The sequence below is a fragment of the Bacillus rossius genome, chromosome 1 (genome assembly GCF_032445375.1).
Source record: "Bacillus rossius redtenbacheri isolate Brsri chromosome 1, Brsri_v3, whole genome shotgun sequence".
Taxonomy (NCBI): Eukaryota; Metazoa; Arthropoda; class Insecta; order Phasmatodea; family Bacillidae; genus Bacillus; species Bacillus rossius.
The window spans coordinates 184,569,689-184,586,421 of NC_086330.1; positions in this window are offsets into that span (position 1 = coordinate 184,569,689).

Here is a 16,733-nt window from a genome sequence, read left to right on the forward strand (position 1 = left end):
TCATTCTGCCTCCAGCCACCGCGGGGGAAGGATCGGTCGTCATTTTTTAATTTTTTTTTGCCTCTGTCGGGTTCGAACCGAGGACTCTGAACTCCGTGTCGAAAAAGTACCATTTTTTATTAATAATTTATTAAAATTTTATTAGGAGAATTTTTTTTATAAATTTTAAAAAAATTTTCGTTAAAATCGAATTAAAAAAAAGTTCAAGATGGCGGCCGTAACGAAAATTGCAACGGTGACGTCATCATTCAAAATGGCGGAAACACATCACCGGAATTTTCTAGAACACAATGACGTCATCCAAAATGGCGGATCCAAGATGGCCGCCGTGATCTACTTGTCCCGTTACGTTATGTCCCGTTACGCTGTGTCCCGTTATCCAAGATGGCCGCCGTGACGTCACAATCCAAGATGGCCACCGTGACGTCAGAATCCAAGATGGCGGACACCGGCACCGGCACCACAGCCTGAAGCCTGATCTCGGAGCCCCATTTACATACTACTTTCATCAAATCAAATAATTCTTTTAAATTTAAGATGTGTACATTAATTGTTTTGTAATTTTATTATTATTAAATCCTACAGTATATCCCATTAAAAATAGTTGAATTTGATCGAACGATGTGTAAAATATATGATGTGCATTTACATTGCGCGTGTCAGCAATTTTTATTAATGATTCCATGACTTTTAAAGGTTGTGATACGTTGCAATAGTACTAAAGGTTCATCACTTCTAGTCCCATAGTTGCTCATTGTATGATAAAGATCGCGTCCGCCAGCTTAGAGCCCTGTGCTAAGAGTGCGACACCTCGCTAAACATAGTGACTATAAGACCGTGTTAAAAACGTAGGTTGCAGTTTTATAACTAAAAACAATTAGCTTCTTCTTATGGTCTGAAGTGCATACAATTTTTGTTACGTGTGTATATATATATATATATATATATATATATATATATATAAATTTAATCACTTTTTCAACAGCAAAGAGTTTAGTGGTGGTTTACAAGTTTGCTCATCTCAACATAATCAAAAAGCTTAGTGCTCCATCTTAAAGGAGAATTGGCGCCGCCATCAAGGGATTTTTAATTTTTGGCTATAATTCTAGTAGTATATATTGGGGGCTCCGGAAACTGGCTTCTGGCTGTGGTGTATGTGTCGGAGCCACCATCATGGATTGTGAAGTCACGGCGGCCATCTTGTATGAGCGTAACGGGACACAACATAACGGGACACAACGTAACGGGACATATCGTAACGGGACAAGTAGATCACGGTGGCCAGCACACTTTAGCAGACGAAAACCAGATGAAGGTCTCCTGCGGACGAAGAAAAGATAATGGACATGAGGTCATACCAGCTGACGATATATACCTTGATATTGGTGGTAGGTCAGTCTGTAGGTGGCTTCTGTGGAGGAAGGATCTGATGTTTTTTTTTGCCCTCACCGGTTTCGAACCAAGGACGGGAATCGATATAATTAATCAGAATTATATTTTGTTAATTTTTTGATGATTTTTGGAATTTTTCCCGATTTTCTAACATAATTAATACGGATTTCCAAGATAGTGTCTAAATTTCAAGATGGCGACCATGACGATAATTGCAACATCAATAGGATCCAATAAGGTGGTCGTAATGTAAAGTGTAAGAATGACATGGTACTCAACCAAGATGGCGGGTGTAACGAAATATGCAACGTTTATATAATCCAAGATGGCGACCGTAACGATAACTGCAACAATGTTTTTTAAGATTTATATTTAACTCGATTATTTAAATTTTTTAATCATTTTTAAAAATTTTCCCGATTTTCTAACATAAAAATTGCGAATTTTCAAAATGGCGACTGTAACGGAAATTGAAACGGTGACGTCATAAACCAAGATGTTGGTTCTGTCTTGAACAGGTAGTGCTATTATTACTTAAAATTAAAACAAAATTTCAAGTCCGAATATGCATGTAATTTTTTTATATACTTTATTTAATTCTCAGTGTGGTAATTGTCTCGATTGCCGAGCGGTTAAAGGCGTATGTTTTCCAACCTAGAGAACAGAGCTGCGCTGGATCGAATCACAGCGCTTTGAATGTATTTTGCATAAAAAAATAAATGTAAAATATCGATAAGGACCATAATAGCTCTGGTAGGTAATTAAACATCGACCTTATGTGATGAGACAGAGCGACGCTGGCGCTATCTAGGAACAAACAACAGAAACAAAGTCGACGGTATCCAAGATGGCGTCCTCCAGTGGAACAGAAAAAAATCAAGAGCGACGCTGGCGCTATCTAGGAACAAACAGAAAAAAAGTCGACGGTATCCAAGATGTCTGATCCAATATGGCGGATTCAATATGTCTGCCGGGGTCAAGGTCACGGTCATCCAAGATGGCCGCCGTGATATACTTGTCCCGATACGATATGTCCCGTTACGTTGTGTCCCGTTATGATGTGTCCCGTTACGCTCATCCAAGATGACCGCCGTGACGTCACAATCCAAGATGGTGGCTCCGACACATACACCACAGCCAGAAGCCAGTTACCGGAGCCCCCAATATATACTACTAATCCTAATTTTTTAATATTTACCACAATTCCTTGGCATGCCAAGGCATAAATAATATATCCTAGACTTTCTTTACATTACAGGTTATAATTTTTAAGCACTGCGAGGATTTAAAATCATTTTACGAGGGCGACTACAACTGCCATAATAATAAAACGAGAACCCAAGTGTTAACTTCAACTAGCCAAAGTTAACTCCTATACCATTATTAGCCAAAATAAATAAAAAAGATAGCTTTAATGCAAGAGGGATTAAAATATTTGAGACTGCAAGAGGGCGAGGCCTAATGCCCCTTAAATAGTTTTTCTATTATTGTCAGTTAACTAGTTCTCCAGATCCAACTTCAAAACCGTATTCCAGTCTTTCAAACACTTCTGACAATAAGTCGTTATTTTTGTAGTAAACAGACCCGACTCTATTATTTTAATTTTTTTTTGTTATATAACGCAGTTTTTTTTTTCTCTGAAGCTCTGCACACAGTCTGTGTGCCTAGTTAGGCGAGGGCCTTAACATCGGTTTTCTCCAACTTTGAGCTTGAGTAAGAGTTATAGCGTTTAAAGGAATATTTTGGTACCAAACCTTCTTCGTGAAATAGAACTTTATCTACACTATTACTTTAAGTGCATTTAATTCGTATGTGTTGTAATTTTTTCTTACCGATTGTCTTCCACAGAGTTCTCTGTGCTCTCTTAGCAAGCAACAGTTGACATCGGCTGATATTGGTACCGCCATTCCTGAGAGTTCTTTATAGATGACAATCAGCTTAAACCAGCAATGGCGTACGAACATGTATAAGATAGTATGTTCAAACAATCATCCCTATTTCAAGAATGATTGAAATAAAGTTTATCGTCTTTAAGGTCCCAACTAAAAAAAAAAAAAAAAACAGCTTCGCAAAACTGTTGTATTATGTTATATTACAAAACATCAAACATCCTTAAGATATCAATGTTATGCCTTGCCACGTCAATCATTTGGATAAATGATTCTGAATCCGAAATGTACCACAATTTAAATGAATTTAAGAAGTCTGGGATCAATTCCACTTAAACTGTGACACCTTTGCTGCGCCCTTCGTGGTTGTGTCTTTTCCTCCATCTTCCCCCCAAGCTCCGCTTCCCTCCGTCTCCTCTTGTCCGCACCTGGCGTCATCAATCTCTGTTACTAAGCAGCGGCGAGCGGCCAGACGCGCCCCGAGGGAGGTCTCTAGGTCTCTCTGGGTCTTCGCATAACGAATGGGAGGCCTCGCTGGCCGCGCTAATAGCTGACTACCACACATTCCTTCCCGCCCGCGCCACATCTCCCCCCCCCCCCCCCAGACAAGAAAAAATTCATTGCAGTTTTAATATTTGCGAATGTCATAAACGGGATCCAGATTGTCAATACAACTTGATATCGCACACTTAAAACAAAACTTCCATGTATTAAAATGAAAATAGTTTTTAAGACAGTATTATGAATTACAAGTTATATTTTTTGTGGAAATATTTGAAACCTTGTGTAAATGTTTATTACTTTACCACGTATAAGTACGGACAAAAATTGTTTAATGCTCTTTACTGTGAACCGTGGCCGTTTAATAGATGATAATCCATACGCAAAACTGCTAGAACATGAAAAGTGGTACACAATTGAATCACATTTTGCAAATTTACAGTGCCTAAACAAATGTGTCACATGATGCAATGTAAAAAACATCGCAAAAATGACACATCTGAATATTTGGCACGTTTCCAGACATTTTTAATGATTTACAAGTGTAAAATATACGTATGGGCATCTGCACTGTGGCCAAATGCAAAAGCACTGTAATACATAACGTGTCGGTTTTCTCCGTGTGTTCCTGATTATACATGTCAATATTATGATGGTATTTTCTCCATGTGCTCCTGATTATTCTTGTCAATATTTAGACGGTTTTGTCTTAGTGCTTCTGAAATTTCCTGACGAGACATCTGATGATTTTCTCCAAGAGCTTCAAGGTTACAGATGAGAGATTGGTGCTCTGCATAATGGATTTTTTTTTACTTAATGAGTCATACAATTTTTATCAACGTTACATTTAATTAGTGAAAATCCACTACTTAATCATCACTTGCAATATATTTATTAGGTGGAATTAAATAAATATCATTACTCAGTCAAATAATAAGCTTTGAGAAATCTGAGAAGCACTAACAGGAAGGATGAAATTCCTTCTCCTTGGAATCTAGCGAAGCCAACCTTCCTTTGCGATCGATAGTGAGCATTCCGCATCCCGCATAAATGAAATAGATATTATTTACCTGCAAGCAACACTCGGCGACATCTGTTGATGACAGCCAGAACTACTTGCATCAATTTGTTTTGCTTTAGATAACTTAACACTCGCTGATTAAATATTTAAGAAATTCTATTTAAGAAATGGTTCCAATTGGAGAAAACTGACAGTTTGTATCTAACATTAGTCACAGAAGCTACCATGGATCATGGTTTGTTATCTGCAGCTGAATCGGAAGGAAGCCGCTGTAGATACTGTGGCAAGGATTTTGTCATGAGAAGGAATGCTAGACGTCATTAGAAGAATGATTGTGCTAAAAACCCACTACGCAACATGTTAAGCTGTAATCGTTGTAGCAGGTTGTTAACACGAATTGACAGCTTAAAAAGGCATGGTAGAACATGTAAAGCCAAGACTACATACGGCATAGAGGACATCGATGTATACACTAGACTAAAGAAGAGTGATCTGCATTACGACAATAATTTTCCTTGTTCTGAGCGTGATTGTATTAGCTCACCCGATCGTGACGAAGAACATATATTGAAGGATTATGATGGCTTCGGGAAGACTGAAACTAATGAAAGTATCAACACCGTGAAAAGTGAGAATACATTCAAGCCTATATTCAGTAGATCCTCCATACTTTGTAAAAATTATGGACTCCTAAAAAGGAAACATGAAGACGATGAAGACACTTCGACATCACCGATATCGAGTTCTTATGGAAATCTGGGTGCAGACGATGCCTTCTACGGTGATTGCTACAATGACTCTGAAACTGGTGACGTGATCGAAGACTGTGCTGAAGCATCTAAAGCAGGCAAGATCGAAGACTGTGATGGTGTACTGAGGCCGAAACGATGGAACCATCGTGTTATAATCAATATATCTGATAAATTTTGTGATGATCACTGTCTCGATAATGAAAGATACCCTGAGGTTGGTGTTAAAACGGAAGACACCAGAGATCGTAATATTTCTTATAAACATGCAAGGAAGATGGTGGTAGAAGAGATTGGTTACACATCATGGAAAGATCCAAAAATATTGTTTGAAGGCTAGACAGTTGGTAGCATCTGTTCGTAGAGGAAACTACTCACATATCGTGGATGTATCGTCCGTACTTAAATAACTGCGGAAAGCTGGCTTCATACGATAATAGTAGATGTATTTGGTATGTATGAGGACAGGGGCTGGGGGCTGGGGATTAGGGATTATGTCACTTCCTTCGACCATGCACACACGAAAAAGTGTCCCGTTATGTTCATCAGCCATGTTGGATTACGTCACTTCCGCCGGCCATACACGCACGAAAAAGTGTCCCGTTACGTTCATCAGCCATGTACGCACGAAAAAATGTCCCGTTACGTAACGAACGAATGGAGGAGGACGGACAGACCAGCTCACCAGGACGTCTCGCTCTGAAAAGTATTAGGCGGTAATAAACAGCCAGGAGGTAACGAATATAAGCCTACTTCTACACGTGTTATGAACGCCGGATACATACGGCCAGGCAACCATGTGTTTTGGCGCGCTGTACTTCCACGACGCGCAACGGCACCGGCAAGTTTTTATTACTACCTCCTCTCAAGTTCTGATCTCCTAATACTTCACAGCAGAGAAGCGCTGTTGGTCGGAGCCCGTAGGTACTTCCTTCGCACGCCATGTTTTTTTTTCTATGTGAGTTAATTAAAACCCGTGTACAACAAAAACGGAATTTTGACAAGTTATTGAGAACTAAATTATAATAATAAAAAATGTTAACCAATAAATAATATTTAAATTCCTCACTACTATTTGATTAATTTAATGTCTTGTTTAAAATCTTTGAACATTGTAATAAATGTAAAAAAAACCTTGAAAGCAAACACTAGAGAAAAATTTGTGTATTTAGCATAGGTATTCTAATATATTTTCAATTAAAATAAATTAAGTTTTATTTTTGCAAAGCTTTTTTTTCCAACCTGCTGAAAACTTTTCAATTTTAACATAAAATTTGACATCTTCAGTGACATAAAACTTCTTGACCTTGACCTTTGACCTTTGACCTTGACTTTTAACCTTGACCTTACCCTTGAACATTGACCTTGAACATTGACTTTGACCTTGAACATTAACTTTGACCTTGAACATTGACTTTGAACATTGACTTTGACCCTGAACTTTGACCTTGACCTAGAAATTTGACCTTGACCTTGAAATTTTACCCTGACATTGAAATTCGACCCTGACCTTTAGCCTTGCAACCCTCGATGTTGCCAACCTGATATCGTCATCTAATCCATATGCTAACCTAACCTAACCTAACCTAACCTAACATAAATTAAACTAAACTAAACTAACCTAACCTAACCTAAACTAAACTAAACTAACCTCACCTAACCTAATCCATATGCTAATCTATGCTAACCTAACCTAACCTAACCTAACCTAACCAAACTAAACTAAACTAACCTAACCTAAACTAACCTAAACTAACCTAACCTAACCTAAACTAAACTAAACTAAACTAACCTAACCTAACCTAACATAACCTAACTTAACCTAATCCATATGCTTATCTAAGCTAACCTAACCTAACCTAACCTAACCTAACCTAACCTAAACTAAACAAAACTAAACTAAACTAAACTAAACTAACCTAACATAACCTAACCTAATCCATATGCTAATCTATGCTAACCTAACATAACCTAACCTAACCTAGCCTAACATAACTCAACCTAACCTAACCTAACCTAAACTAAACTAAACTAAACTAAACCTAACCTAACCTAACCTAACCTAACCTAATCCATATGCTAATCTATGCTAACCTAACCTAACCCAACCTAACCTAATCCATATGCTAATCTATGCTAACCTAACCTAACCTAACCTAACCTAACCTAACCTAAACTAAACTAAACTAAACTAAACTAAACTAAACTAAACTAAACTAACCTAACCTAACCTAACATAACCTAAACTAAACTAAACTAAGCTAAACTAAACTAAACTAAACTAACCTAACGTAACCTAACTTAACCTAAACTAAACTAAACTAAACTTAACTAAACTAACCTAACCTAACCTAATCCATATGTTAATCTATGCTAACCTAACCTAACTTAACCTAACCTAACCTAGCCTAATCCATATGCTAATCTATGCTAACCTAACCTAACCTAAACTAAACTAAACTAAACTAACCTAACCTAATCTAATCCATATGCTAATCTATGCTAACCTAACCTAACCTAACCAAACCTAACCTAACCTAACCTAATCCATATGCTAATCTATGCTAACCTAACCTAAACTAAACTAAACTAAACTAAACTAAACTAACCTAACCTAACCTAACCTAACCTAAACTAAACTAAACTAAGCTAAACTAAACTAAACTAACCTAACCTAACCTAACCTAACTTAACCTAACTTAAACTAAACTAAACAAAACTAAACTAACCTAACCTAACATAACCTAATCCATATGTTAATCTATGCTAACCTAACCTAACCTAACCTAACCTAGCCTAATCCATATGCTAATCTATGCTAACCTAACCTAACCTAACCTAACCTAACCTTAACTAAACTAAACTAAACTAAACTAACCTAACCTAATCCATATGCTAATCTATGCTAACCTAACCTAACCTAACCTAACCTAACCTTACCTAACCTAAACTAAACTAAACCTAACCTAACCTAACCAAACCTAACCTAACCTAACATAACCTAACCTAATCCATATGCTAATCTATGCTAACCTAACCTAACCTAACCTAACCTAACCTAACCTAACCTAATCCATATGCTAATCTATGCTAACCTAACGTAACCTAACCTAACCTAACCTAACCTAACCTAATCCATATGCTAATCTATGCTAACCTAACCTAACCTAACCTAACCTAAACTAAACTAAACTAAACTAAACTAACCTAACCTAATCCATATGCTAATCTATGCTAACCTAACCTAACCTAACCTAACCTAACCTAACCTAACCTAACCATTGTAATGCTAGAGATTCGGGAAAAAGTTCAAAATTCATTAAATAAATTTGTAATCTATATACTGATTGATTAGATCGTCTAAGGTCCTTGGTTCGATCCCTGGCCGATATAAATCAACTTTAATTTTAAAAAAGTACCAGAAAAGTGTAAGGTTCGAGAAATAAAACACCTCAAAGTCATTTACAAACATAATATTTATTACTCAATTTCTATCCTACTACAGAATCACTTGCAAAAGCCAGCAATCTTATAATCAATTAGCCCTGCATAGACGTGCAACGACTACTTCTTAGCTCCAAATGGCTCCAAATGCTCCAAACGACCTTCAAATGGCTCCATCAGCTCCAACAACCTCCAAATGCTTGACAGCTCCAAATGACTCCTAATGCTTCAAAAGACTCCAAATGCTCCAACAGCTCCAAAAAAAGGCTCCAAATGCTCCAATAGCCTCCAAATGCTTAACACAGCTCCAAATGGCTCCAAAAGCTCCAAACGGCCTCCAAATGCTTGACAGCCTCCAAATGCTTAACAGCTCCAAATGGCTCCAAATGCTCCAAACGGCGCCAAATGCTCCTAATGTCTCCAAATGGCTCCAAATGCTCCAAACGGCTCCAAATGGCTCCAAATGCTCCAAAAGGCTCCAAATGCTCCAACAGCTCCAAAAAAAGGCTCCGAATGCTTGACAGCTCCAAATGGCTCCAAATGCTCCAAATGTCTCCAAATGGCTCGAAATGCTTCAAAAGACTCCAAATGCTACAACAGCTCCAAAAGGCTCCAAATGCTTCAAAAGACTCCAAATGCTACAACAGCTCCAAAAAAAGGCTCCAAATGCTTAACACAGCTCCAAATGGCTCCAAATGCTCCAAATGACTCCAACAGCTCCAAAAGGCTCCAAATGCTTGACAGCTCCAAATGCTCCAAATGGCCCCAAATGCTCCAAATGGCTCCAACAGCTCCAAATGCTCCAAATGACTCCAAATGCTCCAACTGCTCCAAAAAAGGCTCCAAATGCTTAACACAGCTCCAAATGGATCCAACAGCTCCAAAAGGCTCCAAATGCTTCAAAAGGCTCCAATTGTTCCAAGAGCTCCATCTTCAATAGCTTCCAACTGATTCCAATTAATTTTCTTATCGAACTTGGCATGATTACTAACATGTCTTTATTAGTATACATTTTGTCTGACAGTGGTAACGTATTTTGCACCTTTAAGTTATAAGTTTTATTTAGAAATCAGATTTCGATAAATCGTAGATACCATTTGGAAAGAAAATATATTAATTTATCTTCAAGTTTATACACATACATTTAATTTAAGCCATTATTGTATGTAACCAGCTTCCCTCAGTTCTTTGAGTATGAAGGATATTTCTTTAATGTTCGAATAGTTTCCTGCACAAAGCGATCCATGTAGTAGTCGTAGCCTGTCAACCAATATGTTAGGATCTTCCCATGAGGTATAATCAAACTCTTCTGCTGCGTTCATCATCCTTGCATGTTTATAATAAATATTATTATCTCTGGTGTCTATCGTTTTAACACCAACCTCAAGGTCACTTTCGTCATCGTGCCAGTGATTATCACAAGCTTGATCAGGATAATTTATTTTATTACAACGTTTCCATCGTTTTGGTCTCAAACCACCATCACAGTCTTCACTCTTGCATGCTTTTGGTGCTTCAGCACAGTACTCAATCATGTCAGCCTTAAATGTGTCAGCACAGTCTTCGTTCACGCCAGCTTCTGATGTGTCACCACAGTCTTCAATCATGTCAGCACCACAAACTTGATCAGGATAATTTATTTTATTACGTCGTTTCCATCGTTTTGGTCTCAGACCGCCATCACAGTCTTCGATCTTGCCTGCTTTAGGTGCTTCAGTACAGTACTCAATCATGTCAGCCTCAGATGTGTCACCACAATCTTCAATCATGCACGCTTCAGATGATTCATCAAAGTCTTCGACCTTGTAAGCTTTAGATGGTTCTCTATCATTCTCATTTTCATGGAGACGACTAGATATTGGAGTAAATATATTTTCATTTCTAATGTGGTTACAACTACCTTCGTTTGTTTTAAATTTTAAATTATTATCTTGATCTAGATCAGTAATTTTAGCATTAGCTTTTTCGCCTTCGTTCCTCTTCCGCGATGTTGTAGCCCAGTCTTCGTTATCTTTATTCATCTTAATTGTACAGGTCTTGTAATGTCTATCCAAGTAATATCTTCTACCAAAGGATTTCTGACACTGACTGCAATGAAACGGTTTTTGACAAGGACCCAAATTACACTCGCTTCTCTCATGTCGTTTAGCATTCTTTCTCAAGGTAAACACCTTGCTACAGTATCTACAGTGATGACGTTTCGATACAGCGTCAGATCCTAAATCGGAATTCATATTAGTTACCGAGACTAATGCCAGATGCAAACTAAGAGTTTTAAATTAGATATATTACTTAAATAGAATTTTTTAATTATTTCATCAGCGAGAATTAATTTATCTCATTCAAAGGTACTTGTTGCAAGTAGTTCTGCTTTTCAACAACAGATGTCGACACATGTTACTTTCAGGTAAATAATATTTAGTTCTTTTATGCGGGATGCTCACTAACGATCGCGATAGAACGATGGCTTCGCTAGACTCCAAGGAGAAGGAAGTTCATCCATCCTGTTAGTGCTTCTTAGATTTCTCAGAGATCATTTGACTGAGTAATGATATTTTTTTTTTTAATTTCCACCTGATAAAAATATTACAAGTGATGATTAAGTAGCAGATGTTCACTAATTATATGCAACCTTGAATAAAAAATGACATGCTTCATTAAGTAATTAATCCTTCATGCAGAGATAAATTCCTCATCAGTAACCAGAAGCACTCGGAGAAAACCATCAGATGTCTAGTCAGGAATAATCAGAAGTACCCAGTGAAAACCATCAAAATATTGTCAAGAATAATCAGGAGCACACGGAGAAATCCACCATAATACTGTCAAGAATAAACGGGAGCACACGGAGAAAACCACCATAATATTGACAAGAATAATCGGAAGCACACGGAGAAAACCGCCACAAGTTTTCTTTGATATCATAAAATTTCAGGAAAAAATAATAATAAATAAAAATAAATTAATAAAAAATTTAAAAAAATAAAATAAAAAATACATAAAATTCTGGCTTGTACTAGAACTATATCTTTGCTCAACAATGAGAAGTTCACAAGCTAGCAGAATCTGTTTATGTATTTTTTATTTTATTTTTTTTAATTTTTTATTAATTTATTTTTATTTATTATTATTTTTTCCTGAAATTTTATGATATCAAAGAAAACTTGTGGCGGTTTTTTCCGTGTGCTTCCGATTATTCTTGTCAATATTATGGCGGTTTTCTCCGTGTGCTCCCGTTTATTCTTGACAGTATTATGGTGGATTTCTCCGTGTGCTCCTGATTATTCTTGACAATATTTTGATGGTTTTCACTGGGTACTTCTGATTATTCCTGACTAGACATCTGATGGTTTTCTCCGAGTGCTTCTGGTTACTGATGAGGAATAATAATAAATAAAAATAAATTAATAAAAAATTAAAAAAAATAAAATAAAAAATACATAAACAGATTCTGCTAGCTTGTGAACTTCTCATTGTTGAGCAAAGATATAGTTCTAGTACAAGCCAGAATTTTATGTATTTTTTATTTTATTTTTTTAAATTTTTTATTAATTTATTTTTATTTATTATTATTTTTTCCTGAAATTTTATGATATCAAAGAAAACTTGTGGCGGTTTTCTCCGTGTGCTTCCGATTATTCTTGTCAATATTATGGTGGTTTTCTCCGTGTGCTCCCGTTTATTCTTGACAGTATTATGGTGGATTTCTCCGTGTGCTCCTGATTATTCTTGACAATATTTTGATGGTTTTCACTGGGTACTTCTGATTATTCCTGACTAGACATCTGATGGTTTTCTCCGAGTGCTTCTGGTTACTGATGAGGAATTTATCTCTGCATGAAGGATTAATTACTTAATGAAGCATGTCATTTTTTATTCAAGGTTGCATATAATTAGTGAACATCTGCTACTTAATCATCACTTGTAATATTTTTATCAGGTGGAAATTAAAAAAAAAAATATCATTACTCAGTCAAATGATCTCTGAGAAATCTAAGAAGCACTAACAGGATGGATGAACTTCCTTCTCCTTGGAGTCTAGCGAAGCCATCGTTCTATCGCGATCGTTAGTGAGCATCCCGCATAAAAGAACTAAATATTATTTACCTGAAAGTAACATGTGTCGACATCTGTTGTTGAAAAGCAGAACTACTTGCAACAAGTACCTTTGAATGAGATAAATTAATTCTCGCTGATGAAATAATTAAAAAATTCTATTTAAGTAATATATCTAATTTAAAACTCTTAGTTTGCATCTGGCATTAGTCTCGGTAACTAATATGAATTCCGATTTAGGATCTGACGCTGTATCGAAACGTCATCACTGTAGATACTGTAGCAAGGTGTTTACCTTGAGAAAGAATGCTAAACGACATGAGAGAAGCGAGTGTAATTTGGGTCCTTGTCAAAAACCGTTTCATTGCAGTCAGTGTCAGAAATCCTTTGGTAGAAGATATTACTTGGATAGACATTACAAGACCTGTACAATTAAGATGAATAAAGATAACGAAGACTGGGCTACAACATCGCGGAAGAGGAACGAAGGCGAAAAAGCTAATGCTAAAATTACTGATCTAGATCAAGATAATAATTTAAAATTTAAAACAAACGAAGGTAGTTGTAACCACATTAGAAATGAAAATATATTTACTCCAATATCTAGTCGTCTCCATGAAAATGAGAATGATAGAGAACCATCTAAAGCTTACAAGGTCGAAGACTTTGATGAATCATCTGAAGCGTGCATGATTGAAGATTGTGGTGACACATCTGAGGCTGACATGATTGAGTACTGTACTGAAGCACCTAAAGCAGGCAAGATCGAAGACTGTGATGGCGGTCTGAGACCAAAACGATGGAAACGACGTAATAAAATAAATTATCCTGATCAAGTTTGTGGTGCTGACATGATTGAAGACTGTGGTGACACATCAGAAGCTGGCGTGAACGAAGACTGTGCTGACACATCTAAGGCTGACATGATTGAGTACTGTGCTGAAGCACCAAAAGCATGCAAGAGTGAAGACTGTGATGGTGGTTTGAGACCAAAACGATGGAAACGTTGTAATAAAATAAATTATCCTGATCAAGCTTGTGATAATCACTGGCACGATGACGAAAGTGACCTTGAGGTTGGTGTTAAAACGATAGACACCAGAGATAATAATATTTATTATAAACATGCAAGGATGATGAACGCAGCAGAAGAGTTTGATTATACCTCATGGGAAGATCCTAACATATTGGTTGACAGGCTACGACTACTACATGGATCGCTTTGTGCAGGATACTATTCGAACATTAAAGAAATATCCTTTATACTCAAAGAACTGAGGGAAGCTGGTTACATACAATAATGGCTTAAATTAAATGTATGTGTATAAACTTGAAGATAAATTAATATATTTTCTTTCCAAATGGTATCTACGATTTATCGAAATCTGATTTCTAAATAAAACTTATAACTTAAAGGTGCAAAATACGTTACCACTGTCAGACAAAATGTATACTAATAAAGACATGTTAGTAATCATGCCAAGTTCGATAAGAAAATTAATTGGAATCAGTTGGAAGCTATTGAAGATGGAGCTCTTGGAACAATTGGAGCCTTTTGAAGCATTTGGAGCCTTTTGGAGCTGTTGGATCCATTTGGAGCTGTGTTAAGCATTTGGAGCCTTTTTTGGAGCAGTTGGAGTATTTGGAGTCATTTGGAGCATTTGGAGCTGTTGGAGCCATTTGGAGCATTTGGGGCCATTTGGAGCATTTGGAGCTGTCAAGCATTTGGAGCCTTTTTTTGGAGCTGTTGTAGCATTTGGAGTCTTTTGAAGCATTTGGAGCCTTTTGGAGCTGTTGTAGCATTTGGAGTCTTTTGAAGCATTTCGAGCCATTTGGAGACATTTGGAGCATTTGGAGCCATTTGGAGCTGTCAAGCATTCGGAGCCTTTTTTTGGAGCTGTTGGAGCATTTGGAGCCTTTTGGAGCATTTGGAGCCATTTGGAGCCGTTTGGAGCATTTGGAGCCATTTGGAGACATTAGGAGCATTTGGCGCCGTTTGGAGCATTTGGAGCCATTTGGAGCTGTTAAGCATTTGGAGGCTGTCAAGCATTTGGAGGCCGTTTGGAGCTTTTGGAGCCATTTGGAGCTGTGTTAAGCATTTGGAGGCTATTGGAGCATTTGGAGCCTTTTTTTGGAGCTGTTGGAGCATTTGGAGTCTTTTGAAGCATTAGGAGTCATTTGGAGCTGTCAAGCATTTGGAGGTTGTTGGAGCTGATGGAGCCATTTGAAGGTCGTTTGGAGCATTTGGAGCCATTTGGAGCTAAGAAGTAGTCGTTGCACGTCTATGCAGGGCTAAATGATTATAAGATTGCTGGCTTTTGCAAGTGATTCTGTAGTAGGATAGAAATTGAGTAATAAATATTATGTTTGTAAATGACTTTGAGGTGTTTTATTTCTCGAACCTTACACTTTTCTGGTACTTTTTTAAAATTAAAGTTGATTTATATCGGCCAGGGATCGAACCAAGGACCTTAGACGATCTAATCAATCAGTATATAGATTACAAATTTATTTAATGAATTTTGAACTTTTTCCCGAATCTCTAGCATTACAATGGTTAGGTTAGGTTAGGTTAGGTTAGGTTAGCATAGATTAGCATATGGATTAGGTTAGGTTAGTTTAGTTTAGTTTAGTTTAGTTTAGGTTATGTTAGGTTAGGTTAGGTTAGGTTAGCATAGATTAGCATATGGATTAGGTTAGGTTAGGTTAGGTTAGGTTACGTTAGGTTAGCATAGATTAGCATATGGATTAGGTTAGGTTAGGTTAGGTTAGGTTAGGTTAGGTTAGGTTAGGTTAGCATAGATTAGCATATGGATTAGGTTAGGTTATGTTAGGTTAGGTTAGGTTTGGTTAGGTTAGGTTAGGTTTAGTTTAGTTTAGGTTAGGTAAGGTTAGGTTAGGTTAGGTTAGGTTAGGTTAGCATAGATTAGCATATGGATTAGGTTAGGTTAGTTTAGTTTAGTTTAGTTTAGTTAAGGTTAGGTTAGGTTAGGTTAGGTTAGGTTAGCATAGATTAGCATATGGATTAGGCTAGGTTAGGTTAGGTTAGGTTAGGTTAGCATAGATTAACATATGGATTAGGTTAGGTTAAGTTAGGTTAGTTTAGTTTTGTTTAGTTTAGTTTAAGTTAGGTTAAGTTAGGTTAGGTTAGGTTAGGTTAGGTTAGTTTAGTTTAGTTTAGCTTAGTTTAGTTTAGTTTAGGTTAGGTTAGGTTAGGTTAGGTTAGTTTAGTTTAGTTTAGTTTAGTTTAGGTTAGGTTAGCATAGATTAGCATATGGATTAGGTTAGGTTAGGTTAGGTTTGGTTAGGTTAGGTTAGGTTAGCATAGATTAGCATATGGATTAGATTAGGTTAGGTTAGTTTAGTTTAGTTTAGTTTAGTTTAGGTTAGGTTAGGTTAGGTTAGCATAGATTAGCATATGGATTAGGCTAGGTTAGGTTAGGTTAAGTTAGGTTAGGTTAGCATAGATTAACATATGGATTAGGTTAGGTTAGGTTAGTTTAGTTAAGTTTAGTTTAGTTTAGTTTAGGTTAAGTTAGGTTACGTTAGGTTAGTTTAGTTTAGTTTAGTTTAGCTTAGTTTAGTTTAGTTTAGGTTATGTTAGGTTAGGTTAGGTTAGTTTAGTTTAGTTTAGTTTAGTTTAGTTTAGTTTAGTTTAGTTTAGTTTAGTTTAGTTTAGGT